Consider the following 24,219-nt stretch of genomic DNA (forward strand, 5'->3'; position numbering starts at 1 on the left):
GTCCATAGATCTGTAGTGATGTTACAGCTTTCATTTCTGATAATTGTAATATGTATTTTTTTCTCCTTTATTTAAAAAAGTTACCCTGGCTAGAAATGTCAATTTTACGGATATTTCAAAGACCAAGCTTTTGGATTCGTTGTGTTGTTTTTTTTTTTTCTGTTTATTTCCTGTGTTCAAATTCATTGATTTTTAAATATAACTTACATATTTCTTTCTTTCTTACATTATTTGGGTTGAATTTGCTCTTCTTTTCTAGTTTCCTAAGTTAGAAGCTTAGGTGGTTAATTTTAGATCTTTCTTCTTTTCTAATATAGACTTTCAATACTTTAAGTTACCATCTAAGCCCTGCTTTCACTGCATCTCACTAATTTTGATATATTGTATTCTCACTTTCATTTAGTTCAAATATTTCTTAATTTTTCTTGATTCATTGTTTAGAAGTGTGTTGTTTAATCTCCAAGTATTTTTGGAACTTTTCAGTTATCTTTCTGTTATTTATTTTTATATCTGTATTTATATATTCCTGTTATTTATTTCTAGTTCAATTCTACTATGGTCTGAGAGCATATATTGTCTGATTTCTATTCTTTTAATCTTGTTAAGATGCATTTTATAACTCAGAACATGGTCTGTCTTGGTGATGTTCCTTGTAAGCTGGAGAATGAGAAGAATGTTTATTTTGCTATTGCTGAATGAAATAGTCCGTTGATGTCAATGATATTTAGTTGACTGAGGATGCTGTTATTTTACTGATTTTCTAATGAATCTGCACATTTCTAATGCAGGTGACATTTCCAACTATGGTCATGGATTCATCTATTTCTCTTTGCAGTTCTATTAGATTTTGCCTCTTGTGTTTTGATGCTTTGTTGTTGGGTGTGTGTGTATATATATATATATACATATATATATATATACACATATATATATATGTATATATACACACATATACATCATCTTTATATAACTGGACATGGAACAACAGACTGGTTCCAAATAGGAAAAGGAATACATCAAGGCTATATATTGCCACCCTGTTTATTTAACTTTTATGCAGAATACATCATGAGAAATGCTGGGCTGGAAGAAGCACAAGCTGGAATCAAGATTGCCAGGAGAAATATCAATAATCTCAGATATGCAGATGACACTACCCTTATGGCAGAAAGTGAAGAGGAAGCAAAAAGCCTCTTGATGAAAGTGAAAGAGGAGAGTGAAAAAGTTGGCTGAAAGCTCAACATTCAGAAAACGAAGATCATGGCATCCGGTCCCATCACTTCATGGGAAGTAGATGGGGAAACGGGAAACAGTGTCAGACTTTTTTGAAGGGGGCTCCAAAATCACTGCAGATGGGTGATTGCAGCCATGAAACTAAAAGACACTTACTCCTTGGAAGAAAAGTTATGACCAACCTAGATAGCATATTCAAAAGCAGAGACATTACTTTGCCAACAAAGGTCCATCTAGTCAAGGCTATGGTTTTTCCTGTGGTCATGTATGGATGCGAGAGTTGGACTGTGAAGAAAGCTGAGTGCCGAAGAATTGATGCTTTTAAGCTGTGGTGTTGGAGAAGACTCTTGAGAGTCCCTTGGACTACAAGGAGATCCAACCAGTCCATTCTAAAGGAGATCAGTCCTGGATGTTCTTTGGAAGGAATGATGCTAAAGCTGAAACTCCAGTACTTTGGCCACCTGATGTGAAGAGTTGACTCACTGGAAAAGATTCTGATGCTTGGAGGGATTGGGGGCAGGAGGAGAAGGGGATGACAGAGGATGAGATGGCTGGATGGCATCACGGACTTGATGGACGTGAGTTTGAGTGAACTCCAGGAGTTGGTGATGGACAGGGAGGCCTGGTGTGCTGCAATTCATGGGGTCTCAAAGAGCTGGACATGATATCAGTCCCTGATAGCTTTCTTTAAAGTATATGGTGTCTGAAATTAGTTATTCTAGCTTTCTTTTGATTAGTGTTCACATAGTATATCTTTCTCTTTCTCTTTACTTTTGACCTGCTTCTTTTTGTTTAAAGAGGATTTCCTGCAGACAACTTATATTTTGGTCTTGTTGTTTGATCAACTCTGACAACCTTTGTTTTTTCATTGGTGTATTAGGATCATTTAAAGTAATTACTGATATACTTGAATCAATAGCAACCATATTTGCTACTGTATTCATTGCTCTTGTTCTTTGTTCCTATTTTGTTTTCTACTCTTTTGTGGTTTTAATAGAGCTTTAATATACTGTAACTTTCTCTCTTGTCTTTTCATATCAATTATGCTTTTTAAATGGTTGCTCTGGGTTTTTCAAAATACATTTACAAATAATCCAAGTTCCCTTTTAATAAATAACACTCTACTGCTTTGCAAGTAGTACATTATAATAACAAAATATTTCTAATTCTTCCATCCTATTCCCATGTCATTGCTGTGATTTATTTTACTTATACATAAGCAAATTTATGTATATATATATTTTTCTAATATATTGTTGCTGTTATTGTTTTGAACAAACTGTTATCTTTTTACATAAAACAAGAATAAAAAAGAAAAGCTATTATTTTATCTTCAGTTACCCCTTCTTCAGTGCTCTTCCTTTATATACATCCAAATTTCTGAACTATATTATTTTTCTCCTCTCTAAAGAACTTCTTTTAACATTTTCTGTAAGGAAGATCCACTGGCAACAGATTCCTCCAAATTTTGTTTTTCTGAGAAAGATTTTATTTTATTTTTTTACTTTTGAAGGATGATATCATAGGATACATAATTCTAGGTTGTTTTTTCTCTAAAAATTTTGAATGTTTCATTTTGCTTTTCTTTTTTGCATAGTTTCCCAGGTAAAAATGGATATAATTATTATCTTTACTTCTCTATAGACGAGATGTTTTTTCTCTTTGGTTTCTCCAAAGATTTTTTCTTTATCTGAGATTTTCTGCAGTTTGGCTATAATATGCTTAGTTGTAGTGTTTGTTAGGAGAAGGCAGTGGCGCCCCACTCCAGTATTCTTGCCTGGAGAATCCCATGGATGGAGGAGCCTGGTGGGCTGCAGTCCATGGGGTCGCTTAGAGTCAGACACGACTGAGTGACTTCACTTTCACTTTGCACTTTCATGCATTGGAGAAGGAAATGGCAACCCACTCCAGTGTTCTTGCCTGGAGAATCCCAAGGATGGGGGGGCCTGGTGGGCTTCCGTCTATGGGGTCGCACAGAGTCGGACACGACTAAAGCGACTTTTTATCAGCAGCAGCAGCAGTATTTGTTTGTTTTGCATTTACCCTACTTGGTGTTCTCTAATCTTCTCCATCTTTAGTTTGGTGTCTGACATTGATTTCTGTGGGGATTTTCATTCATTATTACTTAAATATTTATTTTATGTCTCTCTTTTTCATTATTTATATGTTATACCTTTCATGTTTGTCCCATAGTTTTAGAATATTCTGTCTTTTTTTTTTTTTTTTTTTCGCTTTTCTGTCTTGGAAGTTTCTATTGACATTCTCAAGGAAGAGAATCTTTTCTCTGCTGTGCCCAGTCTATTAATGAGCCCATCAAAGTTATTCTTTATTTCTGTTACAGTGTTGATTTTGATCTCCAGAATTTTTTTCATCATAAAAATTTCATTTGTCTGCTTAAACTGTCATTCTATCATTGCACTTTGTCAGCTTTATTCATTAAAGCCATTATTATTTAAATTACAGTTTTAAAATCCTCATCTAATAATTCCAGCATCCCTGCCATATCGGTTTGTGGTTCTGATGTTTGCGCCTTCTCTTCAAACTGTTCCTTTTTGCCTTTTAGTATGCTTTGTAAGTTTTTGTTACAAGCCAAGCCTAAGGTATGGGGTGAAAGGATTTGTAGAGTATTGACCTTTAGTCATGTCGTGGTTAGGTGCGGGGGAAGGAGGAGCAATCTGTAGTCCTGTGAATAAGTCTCAGTCTTTTAATGAGCCTGTGCTCTTGATGTGTAAACGTGTTTCCTCCCCCGACTTATGTGGGTCAGAATGGCCGGAGTTGGCTGGAGTTGGGTATTTCTCTTTCCTCCTGTCAGTTAGGCTTTGATAAACCTCCAGTAATTTAAGGCCTGGTAAACTAAGATCATGGCATCCGGTCCCATCACTTCATGAGAAATAGATGGGGAAACAGTGGCTGATTTATTTTTCTGGGCTCCAAAATCACTGCAAACGGTGATTGTAGCCATGAAATTAAAAGACGCTTACTCTTTGGAAGGAAAGTTATGACCAACCTAGATAGCACATTAAAAAGCAGAGATATTACATTGTCTACAAAGATCCATCTAGTCAAAGCTATGGTTTTTCTAGTAGTTGTGTATGGATGGGAGATTTGGACTATAAAGAAAGCTGAGCACTGAAGAATTGATGCTTTTGAACTGTGGTGTTGGAGAAGACTCTTGAGAGTCTCTTGAACTGCATGGAGATCCAACCAGTCCATCCTAAAGGAGGTCAATCTTGAATATTCATTGGAAGGACTGATGTTGAAGCTGAAACTCCAATACTTTGGCCACCTGATGTGAAGAGCTGACTCATTTGAAAAGACCTTGATACTGGAAAAGATTGAGGGAAGGAGGAGAAGGGGATGGCAGAGGATGAGATGGTTGGATGATATCACTGATTCAGTGGACATTGGTTTGGGTAAACTCCGGCAGTTGGTGATGGACAGTGAGGCCTGGTGTGCTGTGGTTCATGGGGTCGCAGAGTCAGACACGACTAAGCGACTGAACTGAAAGTAGTACTAGAAGCAGTACTGAGAAGCTAGGAGGTTAGAACAGGGCTGAGAAATGGGGTAAGGAAGCTGTGGAATGCACAGGCCTGACTGCAGAAATGGTTTACTCAGGACTGTTTCCATGATGAGGTCAGCTGACTGACTATGTGAAGGAAACCAAGGGTTATCCTATTGTGCTAATTTCTGGGAATTCACTTTTTTGGGTAGAGTCTGGTGAAATTTGGTTCCCTTGTCTTGCTGGTGTCAGCTGATGCCAGGTCCACATGGAGTTGTTCCTTTCAAGGTTCCTATCTATAAAATACTTTGCTCCTCAAATTTACTATTATATGAGAAGGTGAGATGTCCAAATTTCACTTTAGTCTTATATCTTTTTTAATCTTAGGTCTGCTTTCTGTTGGGGCTTCCATAGTGGTTAAAAAAAGTAAAGAATCTGCCTGCAATGCAAGAGACCTGGGTTCGATCCCTGAGTCAAGAAGCTCCCCTGGAGAAGGGAATACCCACTCCAGTATTCTTACTCCAGTATTCTTGTCTGGAGAATCCCATGGACAGAAGAGCCTGGTGGGCTACAGTCCATGAAGTCGCAAAGAGTCAAAAACATGACTGAATGACCAAGCACGCGTGCTCGCTGCTTTCTGGTATTGGGTAACATAGCATCTATGTTACAGTATTTCAAATATGTGAGAACAGCTTTAGCATTTTTCTTGGACATTTTCAATTATTTGTCCTTTGACCTTGTTTCTAGGTGTTGTTTTTCAGTGTGCCTCAGTGTTTTGTCTGTCAGTGTAAGCAGTACTTAATATGTGATCAGCCCAAAGCATGGGGGGGCGGGTTTCGTCTCATTTGGATATTACACTTCCAGTAGTAAAGTCTGAGACTAAATTAGGTATTTTGATGTCACAATATTGACTCATATTGAACTTATGTCTAGGCCTTTTTTTACATAAATGACAATTACTTAATATCTTAATCATCATGGACTTGTGTATTTGATTTTCAGAGTCTCAGTGGATTGTTTATATTTATCTTCATTAAATTTCATCATAGTAATTTGGCCCATTTTACATGGCTGCTGAGATGTTTAATTCTATTGTCCCCAGTCGCATTCTTTTAATTTGATTTGATAATCTTGTCTTCAGGAGTTTACTTCCAGTGATGGATTTTTTAAAAATGACCAGCAAAGAACCAGACATATTTGTAGTCCTCTTAAGTATAAAAATGTTAATTAGCACTCTAAATGGGTTCTTTCTTTATTCATTCACTGATATTACCATATTAACAATATGGCATGGGAGTCTTAATAACATCTTGGTAGGTATCAGCTAAAGGTATCCCCTACTCTGAGTTAATGGCACTTTCAAAATAAGGGTCATTTCAAATAAAATTTTTTCTAGTGAACACAAGAACAACCATGTTTACATAGTTTTTCAAAATACAAGTGATTATTAATTGCTTTCTCTTTTTTTCACAGTCTGTGTCAAAGACACTCTGTGCTCTATTTGTCTGTGTTTAGAAATTTAGAATAATGTGTACATGTCAAGTAAAAATGTAAAGATCTATATTTTTTAAGGAATTCAAAACTTTATTTTTTATTAATATAAATTTATTTATTTTAATTGGAGGCTAATTACTTTACAATATTTTAGTGGTTTTGGCATACATTGACATGAATCCATCATGGGTATACATGTGTTCCCCATCCTGAACCCTATCCCACCTCCCTCCCCATCCCATCCTTCTGTGTCATCCCAGTGTACCTGCCCCGAGCACCCTGTATCATGCATTAAACCTGGACTGGCAATTTGTTTCACATGTGATATTATACATGTTTCAGTGCCATTCTCCCAAATCATCCCACCCTCGCCCTCTCCCACAGAACCCAAAAGACTATTCTATACATCTGTGTCTCTTTTGCTGTCTCACATATGGGGTTATCATTACCATCTTTCTAAATTCCATATATATGCATTAGTATACTGTATTGGTGTTTTTCTTTCTGGCTTCACTCTGTATAATAGGCTCCAGTTTCATCCACCTCATTAGAACTGATTCAAATGAATTCTTTTTAATGACTGAGTAATACTCCATTGTGTATATGTGCCACAGCTTTCTTATCCATTCATCTGCTGATGGACATCTAGGTTGTTTCCATGTCCTGGCTATTATAAACAGTGCTGCGCTGAACATTGGGGTACATGTGTCTCTTTCAATTCTGGTTTCCTCGGTGTGTATGCCCAGCAGTGGGATTGCTGAGTCATAAAGCAGTTCTAGTTCCAGTTTTTTAAGGGATTTCCACTCTGTTCTCCATAGTGGCTATACTAGTTTGCATTCCCACCAACAGTGTAAGAGGGTTCCCTTTTCTCCACACCCTCTCCAGCTTATAGACTTTTGGATCGCAGCCATTCTGACTGGCATGAAATGGTACCTCATTGTGGTTTTGATTTGCATTTCTGTGATAATGAGTGATGTTGAGCATCTTTTCACGTGTTTGTTAGCCATCTATGTCTTCTTTTTTTTTTTTTTTAGAATGATCATTAAGGTTTATTTTTAGAATATTCAAGGAGTTTAGGCCATTTGTAAGAGTTTTATCTAACAGCTCTCATAAAGTAAAATAATGCTTTCATATAGACTTTCTAATTTACTTTCTTTTTTTTTTTTAATTTTAAAATCTTTAATTCTTACATGCGTTCCCAAACATGACCCCCCCTCCCACCTCCCTCCCCACAACATCTCTCTGGGTCATCCCCATGCACCAGCCCCAAGCATGCTGCACCCTACGTCAGACATGGACTGGCGATTCAATTCTTACATGATAGTATACATGTTAGAATTCCCATTCTCCCAAATCATCCCACCCTCTCCCTCTCCCTCTGAGTCCAAAAGTCCGTTATACACATCTGTGTCTTTTTTCCTGTCTTGCATACAGGGTCGTCATTGCCATCTTCCTAAATTCCATATATATGTGTTAGTATACTGTATTGGTGTTTTTCTTTCTGGCTTACTTCACTCTGTATAATTGGCTCCAGTTTCATCCATCTCATCAGAACTGATTCAAATGAATTCTTTTTAATGGCTGAGTAATACTCCATTGTGTATATGTACCACAGCTTTCTTATCCATTCATCTGCTGATGGACATCTAGGTTGTTTCCATGTCCTGGCTATTATAAACAGTGCTGCGATGAACATTGGGGTACATGTGTCTCTTTCAATTCTGGTTTCCTCGGTGTGTATGCCCAGCAGTGGGATTGCTGGGTCATAAGGTAGTTCTATTTGCAATTTTTTAAGGAATCTCCACGCTGTTCTCCATAGTGGCTGTACTAGTTTGCATTCCCACCAACAGTGTAGGAGGGTTCCCTTTCCTCCACACCCTCTCCAGCATTTATTGCTTGCAGATTTTTGGATCGCAGCCATTCTGACTGGTGTGAAGTGGTACCTCATTGTGGTTTTGATTTGCATTTCTCTAATAATGAGTGATGTTGAGCATCTTTTCACGTGTTTGTTAGCCATCTATGTCTTCTTTGGAAAAATGTCTGTTGAGTTCTTTGGCCCACTTTTTGATTGGATCATTTATTTTTCTGGAATTGAGCTGCAGAGTTGCTTATATATTTTTGAGATTAATTCTTTGTCCGTTGCTTCATTTGCTATTATCTTCTCCCATTCCGAAGGCTGTCTTTTCACCTTGCTTATCATTTCCTTTGTTGTACAAAAGCTTTTAAGTTTAATTAGGTCCCATTTGTTTATTTTTGTTTTTATTTCCAATATTCAGGGAGGTGGGTCACAGAGGATCCTGCTGTGGTTTACGTCAGAGAGTGTTTTGCCTATATTTTCCTCTAGGAGTTTTATAGTTTCTGGTCTTATGTTTAGATCTTTAATCCATTTTGAGTTATTTTTGTGTATGGTGTTAGAAAGTGTTCTAGTTTCATTCCTTTACAAGTGGTTCACCAGTTTTCCCAGCACCACTTATTAAAGAGATTGTCTTTAATCCATTGTATATCCTTGCCTCCTTTGTTGAAGCTAAGGTATCCATAGGTACGTGGATTTAACTCTGGGCTTTCTATTTTGTTCCATTGATCTATATTTCTGTCTTTGTGCCAGTACCATACTGTCTTGATGACTGTGGCTTTGTAGTAGAGCCTGAAGTCTGGCAGGTTGATTTCTCCAGTTTGATTCTTTCTCAAGATTGCTTTGGCTATTTGAGGTTTTTTGTATTTTCATACAAATTGTGAAATTATTTGTTCTAGTTCTCTGAAAAATACCATTGTTAGCTTGATAGGGATTGCATTGAATCTGTAGATTGCTTTGGGTAGTACTATACTCATTTTCACTATATTGATTCTTCTGATCCATGAACATGGTATATTTCTCTATCTATTTGTGTCCTCTTTGATTTCTTTCACCAGTGTTTTATAGTTTTCTATATATATAGGCCTTTTGTTTCTTTAGGTAGATATATTCCTAAATATTTAATTCTTTTTGTTGCAATGGTGAATGGAATTGTTTCCTTAGTTTCTCTTTCTATTTTCTCATTATTAGTGTATAGGAATGCAAGGGATTTCTGTGTGTTAATTTTATATCCTGAAACTTTACTATATTCACTGATTAGATCTAGTAATTTTCTGGTGGAATCTTCAGGGTTTCCGACGTAGAGGATCATGTCATCTGCAAACAGTGAGAGTTTTGCTTCTTTTTTTTTCCAATCTGGATTCCTTTTATTTATTTTTCTGCTCTGATTGCTGTGGCCAAAACTTCCAAAACTATGTTGAATAGTAGTGGTGAGAGTGGGCACCCTTGTCTTGTTCTTGACTTTAGGGGAAATGCTTTCAATCTTTCAGCATTGAGAATAATGTTTGCTGTGGGTTTGTCATATATAGCTTTTATTATGTTGAGGTATGTTCCTTGTATTCCTGCTTTCAGGAGGGTTTTTTTTTTTAAATCATAAATGGATGTTGAATTTTGTCAAAGGATTTCTCTGTATCTATTGAGAATCATATGTTTTTTATCTTTCAATTTGTTAATGTGGTGAATTACATTGATTGATTTGCAGATATTGAATAATCCTTGCATCCCTGGGATAAAGCCCACTTGGTCATGATATATGATCTTTTTAATATGTTTTTGGATTCTGTTTGCTAAAATTTTGTTAAGGGTTTTTGCATCTATGTTCATCAGTAATATTGGTCTGTAGTTTTCTTTTCTGTGGCATCATTGTCTGATTTTGGTATTAGGGTGATGATGGCCTCATAGAATGAGTTTGGAAGTTTACCTTCCTCTGCAATTTTCTGGAAGAGTTTGAGTAGGATAGGTGTTGACTTTTCTCTAAGTTTTTGTTAGAATTCAGCTGTGAAGCCTTCTGGTCCTGGGCTTTTGTTTGCTGGAAGATTTCTGATTACAGTTTCAATTTCTGTGCTTGTGATGGGTCTGTTAAGATTCTCTATTTCTTCTTGGTTCGGTTTTGGAAAGTTGTACTTTTCTAAGAATTTTTCCATTTCTTCCACGTTGTCCATTTTATTGGCATATAGTTGCTGATAGTAGTCTCTTATGATCCTTTGTATTTCTGTGTTGTCTGTTGTGATCTCTCCATTTTCATTTCTCATTTTATTGATTTGATTTTTTTCCCTTTGTTTCTTGATGAGTCTGACTAATGGTTTGTCAATTTTATTTATCTTCTCAAAGAACCAGCTTTTGGCTTTGTTGATATTTGCTATGGTCTCTTTTGTTTCTTTTGCAATTATTTCTGCCCTAATTTTTAAGATTTCTTTCCTACTAGTAACCCTGGGGCTCTTTATTTCTTCCTTTTCTATTTGCTTTAGGTGTAGAGTTTGGTTATTTATTTGACTTTTTTCTTATTTCTTGAGGTAAGCCTGTATTGCTATGAGCCTTCCCCTTAGCACTGTTTTTACAGTGCTCTATAGGTTTTGGGTTGTTGTGTTTTCATTTTCATTCATTTACATTCATATTTTGATTTCTTTTTTGATTTCTTCTGTGATTTGTTGGTTATTCAGCAGTGTGTTGTTCAGCCTCCATATACTGGAATTTTTAACAGTTTTTCTCCTGTAATTGACATCTAATCTTACTGCATTGTGATCAGAAAAGATGCTTGGAATGATTTCAATTTGTTGAATTTACCAAGCTAGATTTATGGCCCAGGATATGATCTATCCTGGAGAAGGTTCCATATGCACTTGAGAAAAAGGTGATATTAATTCTTTTGGAGTGAAATGTCCTATAGATATCACTTAGGTCTAACTGGTCTATTGTATCATTTGAAGTTTGTGTTTCTGTGTTAATTTTCTGTTTAGTTGATATATCCACAGGTGTGAGTGGGGTATTAAAGTCTCCCACTATTATTGTGTTATTGTTACTTTCCCCTTTCATACTTGTTATCATTTGCTTGTTAACATATTGCATTGCTCCTGTGTTGGGTGCATGCTGCTGCTAAGTCTTTTGCTAAGTCACTTCAGTCGTGTCCGACTCTGTGCGACCCCATAGACGGCAGCCCACCAGGCTCCCCCGTCCCTGGGATTCTCCAGGCAAGAACACTGGAGTGGGTTGCCATTTCCTTCTACAATACATGAAAGTGAAAAGTGAAAGTGAAGTCGCTCAGTCGTATCCGACTCTTTGCGACCCCATGGACTGCAGCCTACCAGGCTCCTCCATCCATGGGATTTTCTAGGCAAGAGTACTGGAGTGGGGTGCCATTGCCTTCTCTCTATATATTTATAATTGTTATATCTTCTTGGATTGATCCTTTGATCATTATGTAATGTCCTTCTTTGTCTCTTTTCACAGCCTTTGTTTCAAAGTGTATTTTATCTGATATGAGTCTTACTACTGCTGCTTTCTTTTGGTCTCTATTTGCATGGAATATCTTTCTCCAGCCCTTCACTTTCAGTCTGTATGTGTCCCTTCTTTTGAGGTGGGTCTCTTGTAGACAATATATATAGGGGTCTTGTTTTTGTATCCATTCAGCCAGTCTTTGTCTTTTGGTTGGGGCATTCAACCCATTTACATTTAAGGTAATTATTGATAAGTATGATTCTGTTGCCATTTACTTTGTGATTCTGGGTTCGAGATTATACACCCTTTCTGTGCTTCATGTCTAGTGAATATCCTTTAGCATTTGTTGGAGAGCTGGTTTGGTGGTGCAAAATTTTCTGAGCTTTTGCTTGTTTGTAAAGCTTTTGGTTTCTCCTTCATATTTGAATGAGATCCTTGCTGGGTACAGTAATCTGGGCTGTAGGGTTTTTTCTTTCATCACTTTAAGTATGTCCTGCCATTCCCTTCTGGCCTGAAGAGTTTCTATTGAAAGATCAGCTGTTAGCCTTATGGGAATCTCCTTGTGTGTTATTTGTTGTTTTTCCCTTGCTGCTTTTAATATTTGTTCTTTGTGTTTGATCTTTGTTAATTTGATTGATATGTGTCTTGGGGTGTTTCGCCTTGGGTTTATCCTATTTGGAACTCTGTGTTTCTTGGACTTGGGTGATTATTTCCTTCCCCATTTTAGGGAAGTTTTCAACTATTGTTTCCTCAAGTATTTTCTCATGGTCTTTCTTTTTGTCTTCTTCTTCTGGGACTCATATAATTCGGATGTTGGAGCATTTAACATTGTCCCAGAGGTCTCTGAGGTTGTCCTCATTTTTTAAAATTCTTTTTTCCTCTGTTTCATTTATATCTACCATTCTATCTTTTACTTCATTTATCCTATCTTCTGCCTCCATTGTTCTACTTTGGTTCTCTCCAGAGTGTTTTTGTTCTCATTTATTGCATTATTCATTATATATTGACTGTTTTTTTAATTTCTTCTAGGTTCTTGTTAAACCTTTCTTGCATCTTCTCAGTCTTGTCTCCAGGCTATTTATCTGTAACTCCATTTTGTTTTCAAGATTTTGGATCATTTTCACTATCATGATTCAGAAATCTTTATCAGGTAGATTCCCTATCTCTTCCTCTTTTGTTTAGTTTGGTGGACATTTATCCTGTTCCTTTACCTGCTGAGTATTTCTCTGCCTTTTCTTCTTGTTTATGTTTCTGTGTTTGGGATAGCCTTTCTGTATTCTGGAAGTTTGTGGTTCCTCTTTATTGTGGAGGTTCCTCATTGTGGGTGGGTTTGGATGGGTGGCTTGTCAAGGTTTCCAAGTTAGGGAAGCTTGTGTCTGTGTTCTGGTGGGTGGAGCTGGATTTCTTCTCTCTGGAGTGCAGTGAAGTGTCCAATAGTGAGTTTTGAGATGTCAGTGGGTTTGGTATGACTTTGGACAGCATGTATATTGAAGCTCAGGGCTATGTTCCTGTGTTGCTGGAGAATTTGTGTGGTATGTCTTGCTCTGGAACTTGTTGGCCCTTGGGTAGTGCTTGGTTTCAGTGTAGATATGGAGGCTTTTGATGAGCTCCTATCGATTAATGTTCCCTGGAGTCAGGAGTTTTCTGGTGTTCTCAGGATTTGAACTTAGGCCTCCTGCCTCTGGTTTTCAGTCTTATTCTTACAGTAGCTTCAAGACTTCTCCATCTATACAGCACCATTGATCAAACAAATAGGTTAATGATGAAAAGTTTCTCCAAAATGAGGGACATCTGGAGAGGTACACAGAGTTACATGGAGAAGAGAAGAGGGAGGAGGGAGATAGAAGTGACCTGGAGGAGAAGAGGGGGAATCAAAAGGGGAGAGAGCAAGCTAGCCAGTAATCACTTCCCTATGTGCTCTCCACAGTCTGGATCCCTCAGAGATGTTCACAGAGTTACACAGAGATGAGAAGAGGGAGGAAGGAGGCAGAGGTGGCCAGGAGGATAAATGGGGATCAAAACGAGAGAGACAGATGTAGCCAGTAATCAATTCCCTAAGTGTTCTCCATAGCCCAGAACACACAAAGAGATTCACAGAGTTGGGTAGAGAAGAGAAGGGGGAGGGAGGAGATAGAGGCGACCTGGTGGAGAGAAAGGAGAGTCAAAAGGGGAGCGAGAGCAATCAAGCCAGTAATCTCACTCCTAAGTTTAAATGGGTACTGAAGATTGGGTTCTTAAAGGTACAGAATTGATAACAAATACCAAAAAGAAAAGATCAAAAATCTACAGTAGAGGTTAGATTATCAAAAATACAATATTAACAAAACAGTCACAAAAATTATAAAATATATATATGAAGTTTACTTTAAAAATAGGGTCTTTTTTTGCAAGGTAATAGTAGATTATAAAAATGAAAATTAAAGGAGTAATAGAGAACTTAAAAATAAAAAAATTAAAAAGTTTAAAAAATGATAATAGTAAAAATGTATGTAGGACTTTCTCTGGAACTCTTGCAGACAGTGTGGGGTCAGTTCATTTTCAGATAGTTCCTTGATCTGACTTATACTTCTCAAGATCAGTAGGCCCCTTCCTATATAGTCGGTGCTAACTACAGGGTTTTCTCTATTGCACCTGTCTCTTTCAAATCGGTTCCCTCTGTTTATTTTAGCTTCTTCTGTTTGCTGGTCTCTTCAGTGTCTAATTTCCACCCTGACACAGGGGGCAATGGTGATCACTTTTTTTGGGCTCAGTTGTTCAGTTGTCCTGTGGGGCGGGAGGCACACTGCAAACAAATATCACTGGCGTGTATGGGGAGTGCTCGCAGTGTCTGGCCGCACTGGATTTGCCCCCGCTCACAGCGTGTGTGCTTTCCCTCTCTACACTGCCCAGGCTCTAGGTTGCTCTGCTGGGAACTGTCTGAGGTGGGCCCTGGGTTGCATGCACTTTCCAGGTCTTAGCTGCTCAGGTTCAGGTTCTCAGGTAGTCCACAAAGGCGCAGACTTTGTTGGGCCTGCATTTTGTGCCTGTCCCAGGTCCGAGCAGCTCAGGTGACCAGGTGCTTGGTGAGCACAGTCGCCTCCATTTTGAGGCTGTGTCTTCTCACCTCCCCTGTCCCAGCCGCTCGGATTTCTGGGTGTACAATGGGTGTGTCTTCTCAGGTGTGCCCTGTGTCTCTTCTGGGGAGCTGATCTCTGGCTGCAACCCTCCTGGCGGATGTCGACCATTCAGAATCCGAAGAAGTCTTGGTTAGCAATGAAGCCTGCTTGCAGTTTGGTAGAGGATGCCTCTCTGGGGCCGTGATCGCCCCCTTCCGACTCTAGCTGCCCTCAGCTGCCTGTCTCCGATGGGGGATGGGCTGGTCCACAGCCAGCTAGCTCTGCTCAGTCCTTTGTTCTGTGAGCAGGCCTGGCAGTGTCTTAAGTTAGGGCTTTTCCCGGGATAGCGATCCCACAGTCTGGGTTGCTATCTCTAGTTAGTTCCCTGAGATTGCCCTTGGGGCATTCAGGCCTGATCCTTACTCTAAGCAATGCAGCCAGCACCTCCCTGCCCAGCCCCCACTCGCTAGTGGCGGATGCAAGAGTCTGTGCTGCTTCTCCTCTGGGAGTTGCCATTAGGCATGTAGTCTGTGGGTTTTAATTAACTAATTATTTATTTATTTTTCCTCCTGGTTATAGTGCCCTCTGAGACTCCAAGGCTTGCCACTGACCTGCTGGTGAGAATGTTTCCTGGTGTTTGGAAACTTCTCTCTTTTTTAAGACTCCCTTCTGGGGATGGATCTCTGTCCCTACCTCTTTTGTCTCTGTTTTTATCTTTTATATTTTGTCCTACCTCCTTCTGAAGACAATGGGCTGCATTTCTGGGTGCCTGATGTCCTCTGCCAGCATTCAGAAGTTGTTTTGTGGAATTTACTCAGTGTTCAAATGTTCTTTCTATGAATTTGTGGGGGAGAAAGTGGTCTCCCCATCTTATTCCTCCGCCATCTTAGGACCGCCCCTCAGGAATTCAAAACTTTGAAGAAGAGGGCCTAGTATTTAGAACTCTAATTTTAGACAGTTGGGGTTTTTCTTTTATCTGTTTTGTTGTTTTTAATTTGCTTTTATCCACAGGTGGTGGGCTTCCCAGGTAGCTCAGTTGTAAAGAATCTGCCTGCCAATGCAGAAGATGCAAGAGATGTGGGTTTGATCCCTGGGTGGGGAAGATCCCCTGGAGGAGGAAATGGCAACCCACTCCAGTATGCTTGCTTGGGAAATCGCATGGACAGAGGAGCCTGGCAGGTTACAGTCCATAGGGTTGCAAAATAGTTGGACATGATTGAGCACGTGCACACACACACACACACACACACACACCCAGAGGTGCATTCACACTCAATGTCCACATCTAATCACACAATTGCCCTTTATTCCTTTACAGTTCTTCTTTACCACCATTCTTTTAGAGTGGCTTGGCATTGTCTGTGGAACAGATGGAAACTTCAGTGATGGTGTCAGTGGATACACAATCCACATGAAGCTTATTCTATAAAATACTTACCTCCTGGAACTTACTATTGCATGAGATGTGAGATGTTCGCCTTTCACTTTATAATTCTTTCCTAAGTTGTTTTTCATTTTCTCCCAATTTCAGTGAAATGAGAGACACATAACTTTGAATTCTGAGATACTTGAGTTCAAATCCAAGCTTTGAATCGTAATACTAGCAGATTGATCTTGGGTAAATTATTTAGCTTTTACTCATCTCTGATAATAATACTGATTTTAGGGCTTTTGTGAGATAAAGTAATGTATACAAAGTATCTAACAGGACTGGGGACACACATTATGAGTTAAGGGACTTCCCAAATGGAGCAGTGGTAAAGAATCTGCCTGCTAGTGCAGGAGACATGGGTTCAATCCTGCATCAGGAAGATCCCCTGGAGAAGGAAATGGCAACCCATTTCAGCATTCTTACCTGGGAAATCCCATGGACAGAGGAACCTGGTGGGCTACAGTCCATAGCATCACAAACAGTCCGTACGTGACTTAGAGACTAAACAACGCAACTGTTTGCATTGCAAACAGTTAGGCTAACTAACTGTTGTTTTTCTTTCTTTCCCTTCTCATAGCAAATGTATAACTTCAGACTTGCTTTGCTAATTAGACCATTGGTATTAGTTCAATAAGAGTTTTATTCATATTAATCATATTTCATAATTACTATTGTGATTTATTAATGGCAATAACAAAATGCCATATAAATTGATGTCAATAATCACTTTCAATTACTTATATAAATCTACCACTACCTAGTCAATGTTAATGGCTTGGCTCTGAAATATTCACGCAATTGATGATTACCTTTCAAGTTCAAAAGAAATGTTTATTGTCTTCTCAGTAGCCATGATTGGGCCCAGAGCACGTAGTCAATTTTACTGTTTCTAAGAAGAAATGAGAGCTTTGGTTATAAAGTTTGGTTGAAATTCTGTTTTTCCCCATTCTGCTTATCCTCTGGCAAACTCTATTTCATACCCTCTCCTGTAAGCTTTTCCCCTTATTGATTTAATAACATAGAATTATTTTCTAACTCACTTTTCAAGTAGCTATCATTATTAAAATTTTTATGTACCCATAAAATTCCCATAATTGCAACTTCATAATGAGTATAAAAACTGGCACTTAAATTGGTACTAAATATTTGATGAAGTTTAAAGTTTGCAAATATTGTAAGTCAAAAATAACACTGATTTCTTTTTATAAAACATTTATTCTGTAACATCAGGAATAAGCCTACAGAGGTAGAAATACACAAGGTGGTGGAGGGCTCCGTTCCGGGCTAAGGAGCTGACATTTCACTTTTCATACAATGAAGAATCATCGAGAGATGTGGAAAAAATTTTGTGGCATGCACAAAGGTGTTTCGGAAAGATTTAATCTTTGACTAAGGTCAAGGTAGAGAATAGAGGGCAAGAGGGCAATGAGGCTGAAGATCTTGCCTAAATGGTGTGGAAAGGAACTGATCCATGGGACTGATGTTAGGAAAGGGAATTTCATTCATGCCCTTATTGATTCTATTTTTGGAAAAAACAATCATTGAATCCCTGGTATCAGCCTCGAGCTCTGATTGGCATTGAGATTAAGACATGTTTCTTGTCTTGCTTTACGTGAAGTGAAGGTAATATGATGATAAAAATGTTTTAATAGAGGTTGAGACAGCATGTGACTATGGAAGTAGATGAAGGGACACTTAAGCTGGCAGCAGTGCTTATAGGTAGGTCTAAATATTTATTTTGCTAAAACTTTGTTTAAACTTGAAATTCAAACCATATTTTGTTTCCAGAATTATGAGACAATTTTAGTAAAATTTTATGCAGAATATACCTTTGCATCAACACACTTGAAAACAATAGTACCTAGCAGATCCCATTTTAAAAGGACCCTCCTGATGGGCAGTGTATAATCACCTCTCACGCTGTTAACATCTTTCTGAATGTGTGTGTAAATGGGCATTGTTCCATTTTATCTCAATATCTCCTGTGTCTAGCAGAATGCCTGGCACATAGCAGTTGCTCAGAGGATGCCTATTGAAATGTCATCGTTGAATCTGTACAACAACAGTCTCCTGTTGGCATTCTTTGCTTTTTTTTTCCCTCACCACATGTTGAATGATGATACTTATAAAATAAACTTTTGTGATTTGAAAATCCATCAGCTGCTCTACTGCCTCATTTAATTCTGCCCACCTTGGCCAAGGCTTGAGCCTTAAAAACAAACCAGACCTCTTTCTGTTTCCTTATATTTTGTTCATGTATCTCAGTAGTAAAATATTGGTCCCTGGACAGCATTCATGTGACAGCTTCCCATATGAATGTTAAACAGGCAACGATGATGCTCTCTAATTACAGTGCTTGAAATGATTAGAAATAAATTGGCACTCCAATTATAGATGCATGAAAGAGGCACCAGTATATTACAGTCAGTCCATTAATTTCTAAAGTGGTTCAGGCCATCTCACTATTTTGGTGACATTCCTTATTCACGGCTGCAATGAATCACTTTGAATTGTGGTGCCTGCAAATTAACAAGCTGAAGGACATTTTTTTTTTTAAACCTAAAATATCCCTGGTTATTTTCTCGTAAGGTGGGGGCAGTGACAGGGAGCCAGGGACATACTGTTAAATTCTGTATATAGAATTTGAGTAACTAGCACAAAAAAGGTTAAATAGGCTTTGTTTTTATTCTTTTTTTTTTTTTCGAGAAAGACTGTAAAAAAATTCCTCTCAATTGTACTTGAACTAAAACTGAAATTTTCCAAAGCTGTTAGAATTAAATTAGGAATGTAGCATTCTTCATTGTTTAATTTTTGGTCCTTGTATTGATGTCTGAGTTGGCTGGATGTAAAAATATCACCTTTTACATAAAAGCAAATTAAGAAATATTCTAAAAGTTTCTAAAATATCTCTTAAAGTATAATTTACTTTATAGGTTAAAATTACTCCCTATTTGCTTTCAGAATGTTTCTCTAGATAAATGATTGAGTGCTATCCATGAGTTTCACTAAAAGATGACATTTGATTCTAATAACTAACCTCAGTTAATCCAGATTTTCATGTTAAACTGGCAAGAATCTAGGGGCATATTCAATCCAGTCCTTAAAATAAGTAAATCTATAATTTTCCATAAACACTAAGCACTTCCATTGTGTGATGGATTATTTAAGGGTAGGAGCTACGTGTTATTCATATATCATGCAAATACTTGGCAAGTAGGAGATGTCGAATAAATATTAAGTAAATGCTATTGATTATGGCCAGAATATAATATAATATAAAATTGCTTATGGCCAGCATAACTTAGTTATGAATTTAAAATATATATAAGGAAAATAGAAGAATATTTTGGAGAAAAGGTGATGTAATAATTAACTTCAGTTTAGGTATTTTATTTTTTAAAATTAAATGTTTATTATGAAAAAATACATTAAAATATTCATATAAAGATAAAATACTGCAGGTAAGGATAAAGTTTTGTATAATAAATAGTTTTTCATAATGAAATTCTTTAGTATAGAACTTGTAGAACTTTTTGAATAAAAAGTCTTCTAGAGACATTTATTATTTTTGTTAATATTTGTTTATAAAATTTCAAATTTATACACAAGAAAACAGGTTGTAAACTTCCATCAGTCATTTTCAATAATCATTGACACATGGCCAATAGAGTTTCATTTATACCCTCCACCACTGGATTATTTTGAAGTACTACCCAACATTGTATTACTTCACCTACAGATACTTCAGCAAGAATCTCCTTAAAATAGAAACTTTTAAAACATAATCACCATACTATTATCATCATAAAAATTAGCAATTTAAAAAATTATATATAGTCAGTAGGCCTTAGGAAGCATTGCTGCAAACAAAGCTAGTGGAGTGACAGAATCCAGCAGATTTTCATGTTTTTTTTTTTAATTTTATATTTTTAAAGATTTTTTAATTGGTAGAAAACTGCTTTACAATTTTGTGTTGGTTTCTGCCATACCACAACGTGGATCAATCATGTGTATTAACATATCTCTTCACTCCATCTCCCTTCTCCCTATCCCACCTCTCTAGGTCATCACAGATTCCCAAGCTGGGCTCCCTGTTATTTAGCAACTTACCACTATCTATCTGTTTCACACACGATAGTGTATATATGCCAATGCCACTTTCTCAGTTCTTCCCACCCTCACCTTCCCCCACCGTGTCCACAAGTCTGCTCTCTACTAGGATCATCAGTACCATGTTTCTCGATTCCATATATGTGTGTTAATATATGATACTTGTTTTTCTCTTTCTGACTTACTTTACTCTGTATAAAAGGTGCAACCTCACTACATCGGACTCAAATTTGTTCATTTTATGGCTGAGTGATATTCCATTGTATAAATGTGCCATAGCTTCTTTATCCATTCATCTGTTGATGGACATCTGGGTTGCTTCCTTGTCCTGACTACTGCAGATATTGCTGCAGTGAACACTGGGTTAAATGTGTCTTTTAGAATTGTGGTTTTCACAAAGTATATGCCCAGGAGTAGGACTGTTGGGTCATATGATAGATTTAGTCCTAGTTTTTAAAGGAATCTCCATACAGTTTTCCATAATGGCAATATCAGTTTAAATTCTAACCAATGGTGCAGGAGGTTTCCCTTTTCTCCACAGGCTCTGCAGTGTTCATTGTGTGTCGATATTTTGATGATGGCCATTCTGACTGCTGTGAGGTGATACCTCACTGTAGTTTTGATTTGCATTTTTCTAATGATATTGAGCATATTTTTATGTGTTTTTTGGCCATTTGTATGACTTCTTTGGAGAAGTGTCTGTTTAGTTCTTCTGCCCATTTTTTAATCGGGTTGTTTCTTTTTCTGATATTGAGCTGTATGAGCTGCTTATGTATTTTGGAGATTAAACCTGTGTCAGTTGCTTCGTTTGTAATATTTAAAATCCTAAAAGATGATGTTGTTAAAATGCTGCATACAGAATGTCAGGAAATTTTGAAAATTCAGCAGTGGTCACAGGACTGAAAATGGTCAGTTTTCATTCCAATCCCAAAGAAGGGCTATACTAAAGAATGTTCAAACTACTACCACATAGTTTCACTCATTTCACATGCTAGCAAAGTTATACTCAAAATCCTTCAAGCTAGGCTTCAGCAGTATGTGAACTGAGAATTTCCAGATGTACAAGTGGAATTTCGAAGAGGCAGGGGAACCAGAGATCAAATTGCCAACATTTGGTGGATCGTGGAGAAAGCATAGCAATTCCAGAAAAAACATCTACTTCTGCTTCATTGACTACACAAAAGCCTTTGACTGGGTGGATCATAACAAAATGTGGGAAATTCAAGATGGGAATACCCGACCACCTTACCTGCCTCCTGAGAAACCTGTATGCAGGTTAAGAAGCAACAGTTAGAACCAGACATGGAACAATGGACTAGTTCCAAATTGGGAAAGGAGTATGTCAAGGCTGTATCTTGTCACCCTGCTTGTTAAATTTATACACAGAGTACAGCATGCGAAATGCTGGGCTGGATGAAGCACAAGCTGAAATTAAGATCACTGGGAGCAATATCAACAACCTTAGGTATGCAGATGATACCACTCTAATGGCAGAAAGTGGAGAGCAATACCAGACCACTGTACCTGTCTCCTGAGAAACTTGTGCGCAGATCAAGAAGCAACAGTTAGAACTGGACATGGAACAACTGACTGGTTCAAAATTTGGAAAGCAGTATGTCAAGGCTGTATGATGTCACTCTGATTATATAACTTCTATGCAGAGTAATCCAACTCATTGGAAAAGACCCTGATGCTGGAAAAGATTGAAGACAGGAGGAGAAAGGGACAACAGAAGATGAGATAGTTAGATGGCATCACTGCCTCAATGGACATAAGTCTGAGCAAGCTCCAGGAGATGGTGAAGAACAGGAAAGCCTGGCATGCTGCAGTCTATAGGGCTGCAAAGAGCCGGACACGACTGAGCAAATGAACAACAACATGCAGGGTAAATCATGCAAAATGCAGGGCTGGATGAATCACAAGTTGGAATCAAGATTCACAAGCTAGAGTCACAAGCTGGAGCAACATCAACCACTTTAGATATGCAGAAGATACCACTCTGTTGGCACAAAGTGGAGAGGAACTAAAGAGCCTCTTGATGAAGGTGAGAGAGGAGAGTGAAAAGGCTCAACAAGCAGAAAACTAAGATCATGGCATCTGGTCCCAGCACTTTATGGCAAATGGAAGGGGAAATGTGAAAGTAGTGAAAAATTTTATTTTCTTGTGCCGCAAAGTTATGGTGGACAGTGAATGCAGTCATGAAATTAAAAGACGCTTGTTCCTTGGAAAGAAAGCTATAACATACCTAGACAGCATATTAAAAAGCAGAGACATCACTTTGCCAAGAAAGGTCTGTATAGTCAAAGCTATGATTTTTCCAGTAATTATGCATGAATGTGAGTTTTCCCATTAGGAAGGCTGAGTGCTAAAGAATGGATGCTTTTGAACTGTGGCCCTGGAGAAGATGCTTGAGAGTCCCTTGGACTGCAAGGAGATCAAACCAGTTAATCCTAAAGGAAATCACCCATGAATATTTATAAGAAGGACTGATGCTGAAGCTCCAAACTTTGGCCACCTGAGTGAAGAGCCAACTCATTGGAAAAAATCCAGATGCTGGGAAAGGTTGAGGGCAGAAGGAGAAAAGTATGGAAGATGACTAGATGGTTAAATAAACATCACTGACTCATTGATTATGAATTTGAGCAAACTCTGGGAGATTGTGGAGAACAGATGAGCCTGGTGTGCTACAGTCCTTGAGATCACAAAGAGTCAGACACAACATCGTGACTGCATAACAACAGTATTTCTTATGTATTGCTTTTCTTTTGCAAGTTGATCTGGTTGAACCAGGATTCAAACAAAATTCCCATTTCTAAGGTATCTCTTCTGGTTGGTGCTTACTGTCAATATTTTCTCTCTCTCTGTACTTCCTTCTCTTTCTCTGCCCGTCTCTTTTGCTTACTTCCCTTCATCATTTACTGTGGGGCAGGTGCTAGATATATGAGAGGTTTCAGTTACCCAAAGATGAATAGAATATCTGTCTATGATATTAAACTCTGGGATTTGGCTGCCTATAAGGATGTCTCCTCCTACTAGTTCATCTACTAGTCTCAAATACTTTCAAGTTCATGAGCTTGCATTTTTTATTCCTTTTGCTTAGGAGCTTTAACCTCCATCAGCTTATCTAATTTTTTCAACTTTCAGGCCAGTTTCAAATATCACTGCATTTAGGATGGCTTTGCTGCCGGTGCTGCTAAGTCACTTTAGTCATGTCCGACTCTGTGCGACCTCAGAGATGGCAGCCCACCAGGCTCCGCTGTCCCTGGGATTCTCCAGGCAAGAACACTTGAGTGGTTTGCCATTTCCTTCTCTCTTTATTGACCATGAAATGAAATTCATCGGTTTTCTTTCCATAGCTGCTTGCACCTTTATAAGTTTGTCTTATTTAACAAACATGTCTTATTTAACAATACTTATCTAACAAGCCATGTCTTCTTCTCAATCATTAGACTGAAAAAATTTTGAGTGCTAGCTGAATCTTTCTTATATTATTTAATTGTATTATTATTGTTGAGGTGTATTATGTGTTAATCACATCAACTGAAGCACATTCAGCCTGCCTTTGTACCAAATAATACACAGGCTCAAGGAAGAAGTGCAGCACCTAACACAGGTCGTTGCACACAATGGAGCTTCAAATGTTTATGGATTTGAAATAGATCAAATGGCACATTTTGAAAGTTGTATGCAGTTTTAAAATCAAAACTATCATGCAGCAATGATCTTTCCTGGTGGCTCAGATGGTAAAAAATCTGCCTGCTATCGAGGGGACCCAGGTTTGATTCCAAGGTAGGAAAGATTCCTTGGATAAGGGAATGCCATTTCTTTCTCTAGGGAATCTTCCTGACCCAGGAGTCGAACCTGCATTTCTTGCATCTCCTGCATTGGCAGGTGGATTCTTTACCACTGCACCACATGGGGTGCCCATAAATATAAGACATGACCCCATAAAATTTTTAGAAGATAAGATAGGCAAAACATTCTCTGACATAAATTTCTTAGGTTAGTATCCCAATTTAATAGAAATAAAAGCAAAAATAAACAAAGTTCACCTAATCAAACTTATAAG

Source organism: Ovis canadensis, chromosome 21 (genome assembly GCF_042477335.2).
Source record: "Ovis canadensis isolate MfBH-ARS-UI-01 breed Bighorn chromosome 21, ARS-UI_OviCan_v2, whole genome shotgun sequence".
Lineage (NCBI taxonomy): Eukaryota > Metazoa > Chordata > Mammalia > Artiodactyla > Bovidae > Ovis > Ovis canadensis.